Raw genomic sequence first — 17,378 nt, 5'->3', positions numbered from 1 at the left:
CCCTCGGCGGGCGGCTCCCGCCGCGCCGCTCTCCCACCGCGCCCCCTCCCCACCTCCCAGCCCTCCGCCCGCCGCCCCGCCGCCGGGACCGCGTCCCTCAGCTCCCGCGGGAGCGGGGCGGGGCGGGGCGGGGGGGGAAGTTGCCTCCCCGACAGCCAGCGGCCCGCCGGGCCGGGCGCCCCCCACGGCGCCGCCGGAGCCGGAGCTGGAGCCGGGCGCGCCCGCCGCCCCGCCACGCGCGAGGCCGGGGAGGGAGGGAGGGGCGGGCGGGCGGGCGGGCGGCAGGTGACAGCGGGCGCCAAGCGCCGCCGGCGGGGGGCGGCGAGCCCCTACCTGGGAGAGGACGGGCGGCTTCCCCCTCCCCGAATAAAACTTTATTCGCCCCTGTCCCGCCAGAGCGGCGGCCGCTGACCCCGGAGCCGGATGGGCACAGGGGCAGGAAGTGACTGCGGCCCTGGCGGCGAGGGGCCGCGCACTGCGCAGGCGCCTCCCCCGCCGCTCCCCCGCCCGGGCCGCACAGGTGCCGGGCGGCGGCACGCGGCGCGGCGGTTGCGGGGCGCGCGGCGGCCGTTGGGCGGCCCGGCCCGCCCCCGCTCCGCCCCGCCCCACCCCGCCCCGCCGGGGGCTGCGGCGGCGGAGCGCGGCGGGACGGCGCTGCCGGGCGCTGCCGCGCCGAGGGGCTCGCAGGGGCGGCCCGAGGCGGAGCCCCTGGCTGAGGGGGCTGACTGCCCGCGGAGCGCTCGGCCGGCGGCGGGAACCGGCGGCGTCCTTCTGCCTGTGGGGAGGAGGGCTCGTCGCGGCGCTCGACACGCGCCGGTGGCGTGCGGAGCTGGCCCCAGGGCAGCGGTGCTCGGACACCAGTGGGAGCAGCCACCGTCACCTGAGGTCCCGGCCTGGTCACCTTTATTACAGTTTAAAAAAAAAAAGCCCACCAGCTGTTCTGGTAAATTCGCCATGGAAAAAGAAGGTTGAATTTTTTTCAACACCGGGAGGAAAGACTCCTTTTCTGAGAGAGATTTCTGTGATGTGGATTCCAAATATTGGCAGGAGGACATTGGTGCACTGTAGTGAATGCCCGGGCAGCTGCTGCCTCCAGATGCGTTTCCACAGCGCGTCTGCTTAATCCTGCACTCTCTTGGTGGACTTCTCTTAGCAGCTTAGGCTGGTGAAAAGGAAATGCTCAGTTTTTGCCAAAAGAACGGACATAAGTCAGTCTACTTCCACTTACGGAAAAGCTGCTATCATTTAAGGAAAACCTTTTGTAAGAAATTGTAAGGAATAAGCACATCATTACAGAAAAACTGCTGAGTGATGGTACTAACATGGAAGTGATCTGTCAAGCTTTTGCTTGTGATAGAATCACCTTGATTGAGACAGGATTCATGGTTTCAGACAAAGTTCAAAGTCAAATCTACTGTGCCATGTTAAGAGTAAAATGTCTCATTAACACTGTTTCTCAAATCAGGAATCGAGAGAGCTTACCATCTGTGACCATCAACTTGTGAGCAATGAAGTCTTCCTTTAAAATGCAGACATTGCTTTCACTAATAAATCCTCTATTTCCAAAGCAGCAGGAGGCCAAATTCAAACCCCATAAAGTCCATTTGGGTTTCAGTTAATGAACTTGAGGCATCTTAAGTGTCAGAGAACAGTTCAAACAGCCTTGTGCCAAGTAGCATCTTAACTCTGAAGTACAGCAGAAGTCAACTGAAACCTTCATGTTAGGCATCTAAATGCAGGTCTTTGCATATATCCAGAGGTGCTCTCTTCTTGATGAGCTTAGCTACATCCTGAGCTCTGCTGCATTTTAGACAAAGACTGGAAGAGGCTTAAACTCCACCCAGCCATGTAGCTGTTTTCAGCCCATGTATAACACACTTGAGTAAAACTGAAGCTCATGGGTAACAAAGTATGAGGAACACAGCTGTCAACAATTTCCACACAATAGCCTACTGACTGTTGTACTTGCCCAGGAAGTAACAAACTTGGAAAATTAACATTCCCCGCCTCCCAGGAGAGGTGGATGTCAGGTTCAAAGTAAAATCATCTTCCATTCTTGCTGATGCCACTGTGCTACAAATGTTGAAATAGTAGAGTAACAGCAGCTTAACTTTGCATCTTGGTCATTTACCATGATCATTGGTAGCCTCATTACCAATATTATTTTATTGAGCAATCAAAAAATGAGGAAGAGAAAAGCAACCTACAAATCATAAACTCAGCAATGGACATTCAGAAACTTTTGGTTGTATTTCAAGTGACTGAAGAAGTTATAACAACTTTTGTGAGTGTCTGAATGCCACTAGCTAGCACAAAAAGGAAGCAAACATAGTCATTGTTCATTTCCTGGAAAACTTCCGGCACAAAGAACTGGAGTAATAGAAGTCTGCTAATCTTTATTGATTTCATACAATCCTAGACATCATTTGTCTTAATCTCAAAGGGGAGATCTGTTTCATATGTATCCAAGAATAATCATCCAGAAGTCCACTCTTGCCTCAGAAAAGTTGTGGCAAGGCATGGTGTCTTCAAAGGTGGACTATCCAGCAGTAGTTCCTCCACCTCTTCCTTGAACTTTACTGGTAAGATCTAATAATATTTCTCAAGATGCAGCTCATTTATGGGGACAATGCTTAAAGATTTAAACAGTGAAAAAAGGAATCCAGTGCAGGTGAGCCACTGCATGGAAGCAAGTGTTGGAGTGCAAGAGTGCCTGCCCAGATCAGTGGCAATGGCGTTACTCAATGCAGCACCCCAGTGAGGCATTTTTTAGCATGCCATAGTCCTTTGCTGAGGTTCAGTTCACTGTAAAATATTTTACTGTAATAGTTATCTCTCAAATATTGAGATACCTTGATATCAGCTTATAAAGGTCATCTCCTAAGGATCAAAGACAATGGACAAAGCAAAAGCTTTAGTGCTACTTCTGCCAGTTCTACTATATTAATTCCTCTTCAGCTTCAGAAAAATCATGATTTCTTACATATCATTATGTGCAATTTTACACATAGGTCAAACCCTATATAAAATTATAGAGCAATTTAGGCTGGAGGTCATCTCACCCAGCTTCCTGCTCAGAGCAGGGCTATCTTCAAAGTCAAATCAGGTTGCTCATAGCGTTGCCCTATCAAGTCTTGAAAATCTCCAAGAGTGGAGATTCTATAACTTCTTTGGGCTCCTTCTTCTGTGTAGCCACTCTCAATGTGAATTTTTTGTCCTTCTACGCAAAGTTTCTCCCTTTGCACCTTCTGGCCATTCCATCTTGTCCTTTTCCTGTTCACCTCCGAAAAAAGTCTAGTTCCGCCTCCTTAATAACCCCCCACTCAGTGAAGCATAGGGATTTTACCCTCTCTCAATGTTCTCTTCTTTAAGATAAAGAAACTGTGTTCCTTCAGCCTCTCCTTATGTCATACGCTCCAGCCCCTGGAACCATCTTGGTTACCTTCTGGATACTCTTCAGCTTCTAAGTATCTCTTGCATACTTGGGAGCCCAAACTGGACACTGTATTCTGCTTTTCCCTCATCCACAGAGCCACTCATTTCATCATAAAAGATAATGAGATGGGTTAAGCAAAATTTGCCCTTCTGCCTTCTCCCTCTCCAGTTTTATTAATTCCAATTAAATTCATAGAATCATAGAATCGTCTAGGTTGGAAAAGACCTTTAAGATCATCCAGTCCAACCATTAACCTACACTACCAAGCCCACCTAAACCAATCAAGGGTAAACTAGACTAAACCGTATCCCGAAGTGCCACATCTACCCGTTTTTTGAACACTTCCAGGGATGGTGACTCCACCACCTCTCTGGGCAGCCTGTTCCAATGCTTGACCACCCTTTCCGTGAAGAAATTTTTCCTAATTTCCAGTCTAAACCTCCCCTGGCGCAGCTTGAGCCCATTTCCTCTCGTCCTATCGCTAGCTACTTGGAAGAAGAGACCAACACCCACCTCACTACAACCTCCTTTCAGGTAGTTGTAGACTACTTAAATTAAGGTTAAGTACTCTCCTATTTAGTTGCTTGGTTTTGGAGGATGGCCAAATAGCAGCTGAAATCTTATTCTATCTTAAATGCATTTTCATAACTTTTGTGTTCCACTCTTGAAGAAGACCAGAAGAAATGGGCAGTGTTGCATGCATGCATGAATCTCAGTAACTTAGTTGACCTTGCAACGTGTTCGTGGGTGGAAGAACCTAATCTGTGTATTGTTGTGTTTAACTCATGTAGTTTACAATGTAACCAATTAGTGATGTGGGCAAGCAAATGCACCCAAACTTTGACCAGTCAGATAGCCAGTCATGTGCAAAGTGTCTCTGGTACAGATAAAAGTTGCCAGCACAGATCAGGTAGTTCCACCTGGCCTAGCAGAAGATGCCTTCAGGAGGATAATTGCAGAGGGGAGGCCTTTCAGCCAGTGACTAGCTGTTGTGTATGAGAACTTGGGATCAAGGTGTCAAAGATCCCAGTAAAGCTCACTTCACAACACACTGCTGCAGTTGTTCATCCAACAGGGTAAACTGGAACTAAGATCCAATTTGAGTTTCATTGCATAAATGAATGACAAGCAGATGATGCTGACTGACTTGGAAAAACAGAATGTTCCTCCATTAAATATGAATGATAATTCGAATCTATATGCCTTATAATAAAACTTACTGAATATAAAAGGTGGGGCAAAAACTGCATAAACTTTCTTTTTGTCTTACATAGATAAGAAAAGATTCAATGAAAATAAGAGAGATTTTTAAAACAATAGGAATTAATTCTTCACACAATCCATAATTAGCGTATATAAAGTGAACATAGAAATTCACAGCTAAACCTCTTACAGTGTTGAAAAGTGCAGGGTGCTCTTCCGTATAAATAAGATAAGGATGAAAATCCTTTTGATCCATTTCATGTAAATTCTAGGCATAAAATACATTATTAAGGGAGTTTTTCTGAGTTTAGCTTTTGTTCTCTGGCTAACATTCTCAACATAACCAGCAGACTTTGAAACAGTATCTTTATTTATTCATTGCTTTTTAGATGATATGGAACTGGTGAGATGTTTTGAACAGAGAGTTCTGTTATAACTTGATAATCAAATTCTTTTTTAATTGTTTCTCTGTTGTGGTTAATGGCTTTGAGAAATCCAAAATTCAGAACAATTTCTCTTAGTTACTGAATTGTGCTTCCGAAATGTGTAATCAAGTATTCTAGCAAGGGAGGTATTTTTTGGTAGAGGATATGGAAGCATTATCTCAGATAGTTGTGATAGTAGATTTAGTGTCCACTGAGAGCTTTTGTTCTGCCAAAGGGCTCGTAGTAACACCTGCTGAGATGCTTTGCCATCTGTTTATACATCTAAGAGCTGTAAGATTTGATTAGTAAAACTTTTCCTCATATGCTGCGACCACTGACATTTTTTCTGTATTTTGGATGAAGGACCTGGCTTCATGGAAGTTTTTTCCTAGGAGAAAATAACTGTATGTTGGAATGAATTTATGCTGTGATGCTGCACTGAGCAGAGTTCAGTTTTGCAGAGACGAAGGTAAAGTTGCCTAAACTCTGAAGGATCTTGTATGAAATGTACGCTAATCAAGCAGTGTCACAACTCACAGTCATAAAGTGTTTCACTGCAAATACAGATATTCCAGTGTTCCTTAATACATTGGTCTTAGATTATCTTACTGATTTGATGATCTTTTGTTCTCACTGAAAGCATCCCATGATGAACTGTACATTCATAAACTCCAGATTAAACAAATTTTAGACATAGAAGTCTGAGAGCAATTCAGACTGTTTCAGGCACATTAAGACTCCTTCGTTAGAGTCACTGTGTCCATGATGGCCAGAAGGGTAGAACATCCACCAAGGAAGCAGAAGACCTTGATTTCTAAATCCTAAACTACAAGTCAGAGACCCCTTTTGTTAAGCACAAGGCACAGTTAAATCAGGAATGCAAGAGCTGGGGGGGCTAAAGAGAGATTAACAAAGGCTGATTCTATTGAGAATGCAGTTAACTTGGGGAAGGGGAAAAACAATACTGAGTCCTGACTGCAATTCCCAGTGCTGTTTATTTATTTATATCAATGATGCTTAAATGAGAAATGAATAAACAAGTCTTTACAGCACAGACATGTTGACTTTCAGATAAAGGTGGGATCACTTAGACAACTCTAAATAGTTTTTCCTTGGGTCAGTCACTGCAAAAAAATACATTAAAAGTTTTCTATGCACTACAAATGAAATGATGTGAACTAGTTCTCCTCATGCTGTTTTATAACCCAATACAACTTGCTTACAATATTTACAGTTTTAAACTATGTATATTTATATGCCTTATGTTTTTGGTGGAATCTTAAAATTAAATTCAGTTATATTTGCATCAAATTTACATTTGCATAATTGCAATGTTTACACTATCCTTATACCTTAGCCTTGATAGTATCTTATGGAAGATCCCTGGGCTAGAATAATTCTGAATCTTAGTCAATATGTATTCCAGTCTAACAAGCAGCTGCATTTTCATGCTCTGTTCCCCAATTAACTCAAAGCTTCATTACCCTTTTGGGATAAAAATAAACTGCTATGTGTATTAACCTTACTCATAATTCATTTATTTACAAAGTTAGTAAAACTCATAATTAATTAGACTTCTCATGAGGTCTAATTCCCTTCTGTGTTTTCTGGTGCACTACTATAAAGTTTAGCAAAGGGAACAATTTGCAATGCATCTCTCCCCTAGGAGATCCTTGTCATCATTTGATCACAGATTCAACATATTCTGTTTTTCTCCCTTTATACCCTTCAGCTTTGATTCCTGATTGCACAGTGACACAGCTTCACATGGAGGCAGGAAAAATGTTCTGCCCTAGAAGTATTTAGCTCATGATGACAGCACTTCTGTGGAAAGCATGAGCTGGTGGTTCACTCTCCAGCAAGGTTGCATGGGGACTGGAATCCAGGTTTCCCATTTCAGGGCTGCACCTTCTTCTGACAGTGGTTTCTGGCAGAAGAGTTAGATAGCATACAGAGTAAATGTGTTTTTATAGAAAAAGTCTGTGTAGCTAGAAACAACCGAGAAGAAAAGCTTTGGCAAACTGCAGGTGACAAAAAGCAACCATTGTAACGCACCAAGACGACATTCTGAATCATCAGATCGGTGTGGTCAGTAACCCTCTCTTACAAGGAATAAGGAAAAAAAAAGTCTAACTGCATTGAAGATGTAGCTTGGGTAGCTTTGACTGGGACTTGGGCACTTGTGCCATTGGGAGCTTAACCTCAACTAGCCACGTTCCAGTATTCTTGTTTCCTCCTCATGGACCGCTAGCAGGTACAGCATGATTTGCAATTTATAAATAACTTGTCTTGCATGGCTTTCTTTAAGAAAGGCATAATTCTGTGTAAGTATTCTCCCTTTCTTACTTTTTGTTGCCTTTTAGTTTACTGTTACCTACTTAGCTGGGTAAAAAGGTATGCTTCTCACAGTACAGGTAGATTATTTAATGAAAGATTGAATCTAATCAAATATATTAGGAAATATGAAAGACTTGTTTACAGTATTATATAACGAATTTGCATCTTCTTACCACATTCAGTTTTCATCCAGTCCAGTGATTTTTTTCCCCTGTACAGTCTTCCTGTAGAATGAACGTGAAGTTCAGTTAATTCATGTTCTCATCCCTGATTAATCTGATTAATACAAAGTACAAACAGATATGCAACACAATGAGGTGCATGCTTTTAGAAATCATTTAATTGAGACATATATATTTTAAGGGTTTAATGATACTTACGATGTGCACTAGGAAATGGAGGAGAATGCATCTGAATAAGCAATTTGAGGCTGAATGCAGACTTGATCTAGCATGCTGATTCACAAGGTGATCATGTTCTGTATCACGTATTGTATATAAAAACTATTACTATTTATGAATCTAGTGAAGTTTAAAATCAGTATAAAGCATCGCCAGCTGTCTCTTTCTTCTGTAGGTGGTGGCAAAGGATGCAGACTGTCGAAGACAGAAGAGAGAGAAGGGAAGAGAAGACAGAAGAATTCCTAATCTTTTCAGTGGAAAAGGTAAAGAAGCATACTCCTAAGCATATCTTGAAATGTGCTGGTGAGGGGAAAGTGCTGGAGAAAATTGGACAAGGTCATATGTTTGTCTGTATGTGCATGTGTTTGCGTGTGTATGTACACATGCAGTCGTATGGATATAGAGTGGGAAGGGGTAGGAAGCAGTAGCATGTGGGAGGTAGTTTAGAGAAATAAGAGAGTGGGAGAAATATATCTGGGAGCTATCTCAGAGAAGGAGAGTGAGAATGAGAGAGATTCATGAGAAGAGGGGAGAAAGAATTGGGAAAGGCATAGAAAATATTTAGAATGAAAGGAGGTGATAAAGTGCAATAGCCTAAAAATAACACAGGCAAGACTGATGGCAAGAAGTAGAACAGAAAAGAGGAGGAAGAAGTAGGAAGTCAAGAAAGAAAGAGCAAGTAGTAGAATTCATTAAGCCAAGTTTCCTGTGGTTTTATGGCTTCTAATGAGATTATCCTGTTTGCTAACCATTTTCTTAGCATTTGCAGTAAGAGCAAACAGGAAGTACAAACATCAGCATCTAGGCCCTGAGTCTAGTTAGAACAACAGTGGTTAGCAAATCCAGATATAGCAAGATTATTTCTATTCAAAAAGGAAACAACTATTTTCGTAAGTTTATTTATACATGTTTATGTGTCTGTATGTAAATCAAGTCATATGTTGCAGGACAATAGCAAACTTTTAAATTTTGTTTGAGAAATTCTGATTTCATTAGCACACTTGCAAGATATTACTCAACATCAAGGAACAAATACAAGTACTTTGAGATGTCTGAGGACAAACCATGAAAACCAAAGGAATAAGAAAGCTGAATTTCAGAAATAATACTGTCAAAAATCCTAGGAACAAGAAGTTGTAGAAATCCAATATATAAATTAGTTAAATACAACTAATCCAATCAGCATAAAAATACTGTTACATATAAAGAAGGACTGCAAATGATAAATCACATGATGAACTGAAAGAAAAATGAAACTGTGCATGGCCTAATGAATACCGGTGATAGGCAGCTGATAAGGTAGTCTACATATGTCTGAGAGCGAGCATATCCATATAAATGAACTGAGGTGCAGCTCTGCCCTCGGTGGGAGACTGATTGGGTTTCTACACTCTGCTTGGCTCCATTCAGCTTGTGGGAATGTTGTAATGCTGAGACCTTGAGCACTGTCAAAACTGGTTGAAATTTTCAAGAAGGTTCCAAAGCTATTGCAAGACTCGGACTGACAGAATGTGCAACAAAGTCTTGCTTCCTTAGGAATTGAGGCTAAAACTGCAGAAAAGCAAAAAGAGATGAGAGATTTATTCAGATAGACAGTTGATTGCCACTACATTAAAGCTAAATGCAGTTTCCATTTGCACTGCAAATTAGATTTGCTTCTTGGGTAGCAGTACATGGCATGTCTAATTTGGACTAGAAGTCCAAAATAAAGGACACTTCCATTAAAATAAAGTCAATGACACCAAACTAAAGGTACAAATTGGGAGGTACAAAGTACAATACAAATGTGGACAAAAGAGACTGTACAACAGATGTGACAGAGAAGATTGACACAGGGCTGTTCCTATTTCAAAATCTGTGAATGCATAAGAAAGATATAAACTAAAAAATCAGGAATCAGAAGATTAAGAAGTGATGACAGAAATAGTATTCGGCAATAAAAGGAGTGGGCAGTTACTTCAGTAGCAACATATTTCAGCAGCCTCCGTTCAAGTTGGAATTAGACAGCAATGACAAATAGTCTCAAGGAATCAAACCTCAAACAGAGAACAAATCCCTATAATGAGCAGGAATGATCTGCTCTGATGCTGACCTACTGGGTCTGTCTTTCACATTTTGACAGTACCTGTGTGAATGAAATTTATGCTAATGAAACTTAACTGAACGGAGATTTGCAGAGGGTATTTTGGCAGAGGATATTTTGTCCGTGAAGGAGTGCATCATGACTGTTGCTCAAACTGTTCTTATCCCACTGTCGTGGTTTAGCCCCAGCCAGCAACTAAGCACCACGCAGCCGCTCGCTCACTCCCCCTACCCCGATGGGATGGGGGAGAGAATTGGAAGAGTAAGAGTGAGAAACACTCCTGGGCTGAGATAAGAACAGTTTAATAATTGAAATAAAGTAAAATAGTAATGCTAATAGTAACAGTATAATAATGATAATAATAATAATGATACACGAAGCAAGTGATGCACAATGCAATTGCTCACCACCCGCCGACCGATACCCAGACAGTTCCCGAGCAGCGATCGCTGCTCCCCGGCCAACCCCCCCCAGTTTCTATACTGAGCATGACGTCATATGGTATGGAATAGCCCTTTGGTCAGTTTGGATCAACTATTCTGGCTGTGCCCCCTCCCAGTTTCTTGTGCGCCTGGCAGAGCATGGGAAGCTGAAAAAGTCCTTGACTAGCATAAGCAGTACTCAGCAACAACCACAAACATCAGCCTGTTATCAACATTCTTCTCCTACTAAATCCAAAACACAGCACTATGCCTGCTGTTAGGAAGAAAATTAACTCTATCCCAGCCGAAACCAGGACAGTATCCACCCCTTATTCTATACCATCTACGTCATGCACAGGCCCTCCCTTTTCCAATGTGTTCCAATTAATCACCACCCCTTTCCCTATCTTGATATACACACAGATATCATTCCCTTCGTCTATGGCCCATCCCTCTAAAATGTCCATTGAGTTCATTTAGCCCATGACTTTGGGTTCCATCTGTCATCACAGTCTTTCAGAGCAGGACAGGTGGTGTGCAGTGTTGGACTGTTGCATGCTGAAGTCAGTTCTCATTCCAACATGGTTTCATCAAAGTTCATTTTCCTTAGGCTGGGCAATTCTTACTGCAATACCATTGATGCGGCATATAGCAATCATAATATATAGTATTATATACTTAATATTAACCTACTATATTATTATATTAACATGCAGTTAAGAGATAACATATAGTTAAGAGATAACATACAGTATTATAAAGCAATTAATATTATACAATTCAGTTCATTGGCTATTTTCACCCAAAATCAAATTCCCTTGAGGTACACATTGGGCTTCCCCATCCTTTCGCATCACCCACCAAGTGCACCCAGGTCCTTGAGCAAAAGCAATCCCACGAATGGGTTTGCCTTTGCCAGAGGGGGAAGTAACCCAGACTGTCTTCCCCAGCATATTTTTCATGTGCACTACAGGAACTTTATCTCCTTCTACAGTACGTAAAAGTTTTGATTGGGCAGGGCCAGCTCGATTGGCAGATCCCCTGCTGTTGACTAACCAGGTGGCTTTTGCTAAATGCGTATCCCAATGTTTAAACGTCCCACCACCCATTGCTCTCAGGGTAGTCTTTAACAATCCATTGTATCGCTCAATTTTCCCGGAGGCTTTTACCTGGAGGGGTGTTCAGTACACCTGGAACCGACTGCCCCAGGGGTGGAAGCACAGCCCCACGTTGGGCGCCAAAAAGGACTGTCGTGGTTTAGCCCCAGCCAGCAACTAAGCACCACGCAGCCGCTCGCTCACTCCCCCTACCCCGATGGGATGGGGGAGAGAATTGGAAGAGTAAGAGTGAGAAACACTCCTGGGCTGAGATAAGAACAGTTTAATAATTGAAATAAAGTAAAATAGTAATGCTAATAGTAACAGTATAATAATGATAATAATAATAATGATACACGAAGCAAGTGATGCACAATGCAATTGCTCACCACCCGCCGACCGATACCCAGACAGTTCCCGAGCAGCGATCGCTGCTCCCCGGCCAACCCCCCCCAGTTTCTATACTGAGCATGACGTCATATGGTATGGAATAGCCCTTTGGTCAGTTTGGATCAACTATTCTGGCTGTGCTCCCTCCCAGTTTCTTGTGCGCCTGGCAGAGCATGGGAAGCTGAAAAAGTCCTTGACTAGCATAAGCAGTACTCAGCAACAACCACAAACATCAGCCTGTTATCAACATTCTTCTCCTACTAAATCCAAAACACAGCACTATGCCTGCTGTTAGGAAGAAAATTAACTCTATCCCAGCCGAAACCAGGACACCCACAACATTTACTAATTTTTTTATTTTAATGTGTTAAAGAAAAGGTTGGTGTGCAAATCAGCATTTTTTTCATTCATCAGCTTGGCACACTTTTCTATTACTTCCTCAAAAATAACTTAGGATGTGGTATTTAATTGGCCACTAAAATATATTGTCCAAGCACCATGCCAGCCTGCCTCCCAGGTGAATTAATTCTGTCATTTGCTTTACTTATAATACATTTCTTTGAACTACTGCACAGTTAATAATCGTATTGTATGAAGCAGTATAGATATTACAGAATAGTTCTGAAAACCAAGTGAATATGGTCTTATCACTAGTCTGGTGAATATGTTGTGTCTCACAATTTTTACTGTCATGTAGAGTATGTAGCATAGACTGGGTCCCAGACAGGTAGTGAATTCAGCTAGTTATGTGCAAAGGATTATTAGCTATGGCCCATAGAGGATTGTAGTAGCCCTGGACTATTACCTAGCAGAAGAATAGTTGGAGTCCATTAATTCAGCATTGATGTTAACTCATCCTGTATTACAAGATACAAACATTGGAATAGGGTAAACGCACTATTTGTATTTAAAAAGGAGGAAAGAGACAAGCCAAGATTTAACAAACCTGTCAGTTTAGTTTCAGTCCCCCCAAATACTGAAGCAAGTAATTGAAGACACTATTATTAAGCATTTAGAAGATAAAGGGGATATGTAAAAGCCAACATATACCTGCCAAGAACAAATCATGACAAGTCGTCTAATTTCCTTTTTAATGAGTAATAGGCCTTGAGAAAAAGAGAAGTGGAATCTAGCAGGATTTCAGGAAGGCTTCTGATGTTTTCTTATGTGGGATTCTCATTCATAAGAAAGCTAATGTGACTAGAAAACCACATGCAAAGAGAATTTATCAATGGTTTACTGTCAAACTAGAAAATTACATTAAGACTCTACCCTGGCCCAATACCATTAAACATGTTCATTCATAACTTGGTATGTTTCTTAAATTTGTAGATGATTTCAAGCTGAAGGATCTGCAAGCACACAGAAGGCCAGCATGAGAATTTTTAATTATTTTGATGAATTCAAAGAATAGTATACAAAAAGAAGACATATTTCAAGTTTGGAAATGTGAAATTCTGCTCTTGGGTAAGAATAGACACTGTGTGGGTGGCACACAGGCATTAATAATTAAAAAAGTCATACAGGGGAATAAGGTAAAGATGCTACCAGTGTGTGTGTGTACATGAATCTCTGTGAATTATATTCCTAAATAGGAGAAGTATAATATTAGAACTACAGTTTATCAGGTTACCAGAATGGTGACAGTTATCACAAACTGCTGAAGAAAATAGTGAGGGAGAAAATTATAATAATGAGAAAACTCAATTATTTGCTGTCATGTGATTAAGATCCCCAGCAATCAGGAAGCAGGTATGAATAGGCCATCTTGAAATGGTAAAAGTTATGGACAAAATGAGATGAGACTTCTTCAACAGTAACATTCAAATTTTAAGAAGAAAAGGAAAATTTGAAAGAAGCAGATACAAGAAAGTTTGCATTAGATTGGAGACTTAGAAAAACATCATGTTATGGGCCAAGAGTCAATGAATACCCTCAAATATGAAGGTATTAAAAGCACTTAAAACTGAAACACTAGTGTGATTAAACCGCAAAGGAAGATACTAAAATATAGAAATAAGTTCAAAAAAAACCGTAGTCAGGTCCAAAAGAGGAAAAAAAACAGAAGGAGAAGCTCTGTGAAGTTACATGTAAAATCAAAGTCCAAAAACACTGTTTTGAAGAAGCCCTAGCTAAATCTTCAAAGCCATCTTAACTGCATTGAAAAGCAGCAGCTCACCAGACCATCAGTGGAACTGATCAATGATCAGAAGCAGCACTCAAGAAAGATAAACTATATCAGAAAAAGCTAAATTAATTCTTTGCATCAGTTTTCACTGAAGGGAAGGTCACGGCAGTTCTTAACACCATTCTTTACAAGTGATGAGTCTGAGGAACTGTCTCAATTCAAACTATTAATAGGAGGTTTTAGAACAAACCAATAAAATCAACCATACTAAATTACAAGGACAAGTTGCTAATCATTCCATAGTTGTAAAGAAATTCAAACATGAAATTGCTGAGCAGTGGTACTGCGGTACATAACCTGTGGTTTAAATCAGCCTCTTAGGGCCAGAGGTCTGGAAACTGACAAATGTGACACCAAGCTTAAAACAGGCTCCAAGAGAAATTCTGGGTACTACTGGCCCATAAATCAGATTTCTATTTTCAATCAGTTTTCTTTCTACATAATTAAATATTGTACTAGTAGATACATGGGTAGATATACTGACAAAGAGTCAGCAGAACTTCTGTTGGGGGAGTCATACCTTACTAATCTATTAGAGATCTCTGAAGGAAATAAGCTAAATGTCATCTGACTGATATATTTTTCGTAGGTACTCTTATCAAAGGCACTTAAATAAGTTACACTGTTACACATAAGATATAAAATTAAGAATAAGGTTAAAAAACCAGGTTTTACAAAGAGAGGAAAATACCAGTGGAGACCCCTGAAGAATCTGAGGTAGAACCTTTGGTGTGTAAAGCAGTCATAACCATAAGGAAAAGGAGTGAATTGTGAAAGGACAGAATTTTCAGGTGATGAAGTATTATGCTAGACAAACATGACTGAAAAGAAATCCCCAGGGATCTCAAAATACCGAAGGACTTTACAGTAAAAACAACGAAATTAAATTGTGACAAGTATAATGCCGTGCACGTGAGGTAAAAATACCCTAATTATAAATACATAACAGCTGTCTCAAACTATGGTGTCTATTATCTTTCAGAAAGAGGTCTGGGACTACTGGAGGTGAGAAAAAAAAAAACAATAAAGAGAATGTTAGAAATTACTAGGAAAAGGGAGAACAAAACAGAAAATCCTGTTATGCCACTATGTCAACTCATCTCTATCCTCCTTTGGAACACTTGATATGAACACTGATTATATGTTCTCAAAAGAGGTGATGCAGAATTTTAAAAAATACTACAAAGGAGAGTCAGTCACTGAGACGCACAACAGCTTCTGCACAAGGAAGGAGAAAAAGGCCCAAGACTTCCCATGCTTGGAGATGACATGACAGATAGGGATATGATATAGGTCTATAAAATTGTAAATGGTTTGAATAAGGTGAATAGGGAGGGCTTATTAATTATTTCTAACCTCACAAAAACTGTCAGACCCTCAATGAAATTATCAGGCAGCAAGTTAAACATTAATAAATCTTAATATAATACGTGACTAAATTATGGGCCTCATTGCCACAGAATACTTTGGAAACTAAAAGTACAAATGAGTTCTAAAAGTGATTGATAAATGGATGCTGAAAAGTCCATTTGTAGCTATAAAACATGATGGCCTTCAGTGAGGGAGTTCTTAGGCTGAGAAGATAAAGCAGAGGTAGGATCATGGTTATGCTCTTGGAATTTTTGCATAATGGCTTCTGTTGTGAATATGGTTCTGTGTTGCGTTGCCTTTCAGTCAAGCATGAAAGGCCACAAGCTGTTATGAAATGCTTATGATTTTCTAGACAGGAGTCCTGCAGATAATTTTCTTGGGGATATAATGGATGACAAGCAAAGCAAATGAAAATGCTCCAGAAAATGAAAAGCATCAAGCGGTGAAGTATAAACATGAATATGAAGGAATATTTCTGTTCAGCTCAACTCCAGTAAATCCTTAGCTGGAAAGCTGGCCAGGTTTTGGCATTGCATTTCAAGAAAAATGATCCAGAAGAAATCTCTAAGTATGAAAAAATGTCAGAAAAGATATGACCTATAAGAAACATCAAAAGCATTACAGATCTTTAATTTAGATTGAAAACTTCCAATATGTAACAGGTAGCATCAAAGAAGGAAGAAAAATTGTTCACTAGGTCATAAGAATAAAGAATAAGCTTAAATCATTGCAAAGAAGATTTAGGCTAGACCTTAGGGAGGATTTTTTAACAGGAAGATCCCAAGCATTGGTGTAGATTGCCTAGGGAAGTGTAGAATCTCTATCATCCTAGGTTTTTAAGACATCTGTTAGATCTATATCTTTGCACTTTGAGTGTAGATCATCCTGACTTAGGGAGGTTGGTGGGCTGCATACGTGTTCAACATCCATTAGAGCTCTGTTTTTTTCTGACATTTGAGGAATGGCTTGGCTGAAATGTGTGTGATAAATTCATACTATTTTGATTGCATGCTGGCCTGCAGCTATTCATGCTGTCTTTGTGTATATTTATTTTCTTTCTCACTCCATCTCTAATCATCTATAATTTTATTTACGTGCTCAGCAACTGTTCCTCACAGTCAAATTCCTCTCCATTGGCTTGCCACTCACTGCTTAGTCTTATTCCCTGTATTTTGTCACATTCCCCTAGCTCATTTTTCAAACAGCCAGTGGTGATTTGTTCTTATTTTTATAAGGACAATTTCAAATTTCCTTTTACTTATTTATTTTTAAAATCACAATATGTAACAATTGAGCATGTTATACTAAGATCAATACCATCCCCTTATTCAGTATATTCTCTCAGGGAATACTTATTACCTTAGTAAAAGTTCAGGTCAAGTCACGCAAATATTTTGCTTAATCGTGCTTGGGGGAGAAGCACTTTTTGTTTTAAATTTAGTGCAAGCTGTTGGCAGCATTTATACACTAAGGTTAGGCAATGAGGCAAGGAGCAGAGGTGACAAAGATGTAAATGTGCAGCTTTATCCCTGGCACTAGCAGCTGCCAGCTGTGGTGTGCCACAGTGGATCCGTGCATCCAGACTGGAAGAGCGGAGCCCGAGCTCCCTGTGGCACAGCACCTCTGTGATGGCACGTTCTTCTCTGCCTAGGGAAGACTCAGCCCATGCCGGCAGAGCCTGAGCAGGCACCGAGGTGCTGAACAGGCACCAGCTTTCTTCCTCCAGAAAGCTCTGAAGCCTGGCCTATGTCCACACTTAGCTAAATGCTTACTTACAGACAAAATTCTGTGACAGGACAGGGAATAGTGGATTTAAACTCTAAAGAAGAATAGATTTAGACTAGACATAAGAAAGAAATTTTTTACAGTGAGGGTGGTGAAACATTGGAACAGGTTGCCCAGAGAGGTGGTGGAGGCCCCATCCCTGGCAACATTCAAGGTGAGGTTGGATGGGGCTCTGAGCAACCTGATCTGGTTAAAGCTGTCCCTGCTCCCTGCAGGGGGGTTGGGCTGGATGACCTCTAA

Source organism: Pelecanus crispus, chromosome 1 (assembly GCF_030463565.1).
Source record: "Pelecanus crispus isolate bPelCri1 chromosome 1, bPelCri1.pri, whole genome shotgun sequence".
Classification (NCBI taxonomy): domain Eukaryota; kingdom Metazoa; phylum Chordata; class Aves; order Pelecaniformes; family Pelecanidae; genus Pelecanus; species Pelecanus crispus.
Note: the sequence above shows the minus strand (reverse complement) of the source record.